The sequence below is a fragment of the Pygocentrus nattereri genome, chromosome 12, assembly GCF_015220715.1.
Source record: "Pygocentrus nattereri isolate fPygNat1 chromosome 12, fPygNat1.pri, whole genome shotgun sequence".
NCBI classification, from domain to species: Eukaryota; Metazoa; Chordata; class Actinopteri; order Characiformes; family Serrasalmidae; genus Pygocentrus; species Pygocentrus nattereri.
Window position 1 is genome coordinate 8,334,636 of NC_051222.1, and position 2,083 is coordinate 8,336,718.

Below are 2,083 nucleotides of genomic sequence, written 5' to 3' on the forward strand. Positions count from 1 at the left end.
GGTCGAGTCGCCCGGTAGCGCGCGCAGCACTGTGCCGCGTGCCAGAGGGGGGAAAAAAACAGCGTCAGCGTCCGCATTCCGAGCGCGAGAGGACTCGAACACGGGGAGAGAGAGAGAGAGAGAGAGAGAGAGAGAGAGACAGACAGACAGACAGAGAGACAGAGAGAGAGAGAGAGAGAGAGAGAGACTTAAAGGAAGGGGAGGGGGGTTAAGAGAGTGAGAGAGAGAGAGAGACATAAAGGAGATAGAGCGAGAGAGAACAGAGAGAGAGGAGAAAAAAGAGAAATATCTATATAACTATCGGAGTTGTCGGCCACGTAAAATGACAGAGCGGGTCAGCGGATGCTAAGGCGCATAGTGCGCAGAGGTCACCAACTTCCTTCAGAGTCAATCACTACAGACCTCCAACCTTCATGTGGCCTTCAGATCAGCTCAAGAACAGCGTAGAGAGCTTCATGGAATGAGTTACCAAGGCCGAACAGCTGCATCCAAGCCTTACATCACCAAGCGCAATGCAAAGCGTGGAATGCAGTGGTGTAAAGCGCCGCCACTGGACTCTAGAGCAGTGGAGACGTGTTCTCTGGAGTGACCAATCACGCTTCTCCGTCTAGAAATTCGATGGATGAGTCTGGGTTTGGCGGTTGCCAGGAGACGGTACTTGTCTGACTGCACTGTGCCAAGTGTAAAGTTTGGTGGAGGGGGGATCATGGTGTGGGGTTGTTTTTCAGGAGTTGTGCTCGGCCCCTTAGTTCCAGTGAAAGAAACTCTTAAAGCTTCAGCGCCAAGAGATTTTGGGCAATTTCATGCTCCCGACTTTGTGGGAACAGTTTGGGGACGGCCCCTTCCTGTTCCAACATGACTGGGCACCAGTGCACAAAGCAGGTCCATCATAAAGACATGGATGAGCGAGTTTGGTGTGGAAGAACTTGACTGGCCTCAACCCGACAGAACACCTTTGGGATGAATTAGAGCGGAGACTGCGAGCCAGGCCTTCTCGTCCAACATCAGTGTCTGACCTCACAAATTCTGGAAGAATGGCCAAACATTCCCATAAATGCATTCCTAAGCCTTCTGGAAAGCCTTCCCAGAAGAGTATGAATTAAGAATGGCATGTCAGTCAAGTTCATTGCGTGTGAAAGCAGATGAGTGAATACTTTTGAACATATAGTGTGTATATTATATATAATTAAACTGTGTTTCTATATTTGATATTTTCCACTTCCACAAATCCACTGTTTACTATTGTAAAGTGTTAATTGTCTGATTATACTGTATCATTCGTGTTATTGCAGCACTGTGGGACTGAACTACTTTCCTTTTTTCTTCTCTCATTTTTTACTTTTTTTTAGACAGAGAGAGAGAGAGAGAGAGAGAGAGAGAGAGATCTGCACTCAGGTACAGTTAAAGCAGCACAGTTCTGCAGGCTGTGTTAGTGCTGCCAATATTTGCTGCTTATGCTGAATAGATTTTACCATTAAAAAGATCCTGCAGTTCAGAATCACCACACAACCTCAGCATCCTTAGAGACACTCATTCAGTTCTGTTAGATCTGGGCTGCCTTTTTGGGGATGCACTCTTTATAAACCCCTTTCAGCATCAAACACAGTCAGAAAGGCAAAACGTAAAGCAGCAGTTTTGTGTTTATTTTTAATATTTAGTTCATTTTGGCTCATTCCATACGTGATGAATAAGCTAAGCCATGTTTGGTGTCTGAACTGGCTATAGTTTTGCACTACATCTGTGAGGCTAATGAAACTAAGAGGTAATAGGAGCTTGAGGCCTTCACTAGCTTTGTGAATATAGCTGGGTGAACATAAGCCGACCAATCAGAATAGTCCAAAAAGTCTTATATATCAGCTCCACTTACTGTGTAGCTGCACTTTGTAGCTCTACAGTTATAGACTGTAGTCCATCTGTTTCTCTGATACTCTGTTACCCTGTTCTTCAGTGGTCAGGACCCCCATGGCCCCTCACAGAGCAGGTGCTATTTGGGTGGTGGGTCATTCTCAGCACTGCACTAACACCGTCATGGTGGTGGTGTGTTAGTGTGTGTTGCGCTGGTCTGAGTGGATCAGACAGCAGT

At 46.4% G+C, this 2,083-nt stretch overlaps 1 protein-coding gene across 5 annotated transcripts in view; it reads right to left on the reverse strand.

Annotated features, from left to right (window-relative positions):
- The window catches only part of radil (Ras association and DIL domains), a 48,620-nt gene extending 48,486 nt beyond the window's left edge, over positions 1-134 (reverse strand). For 3 of the 5 annotated variants that reach the window (XR_005131220.1, XM_017714030.2, XM_017714028.2), the window contains exon 1: positions 1-134. This exon is cut by the window's left edge and continues 126 nt beyond it. The gene's annotated coding sequence lies outside the window, so the exon portion shown is untranslated. The other 2 variants (XM_017714032.2, XM_017714031.2) reach the window with 1 other exon arrangement.
- Between the last annotated feature and the right edge of the window lie 1,949 nt (positions 135-2,083).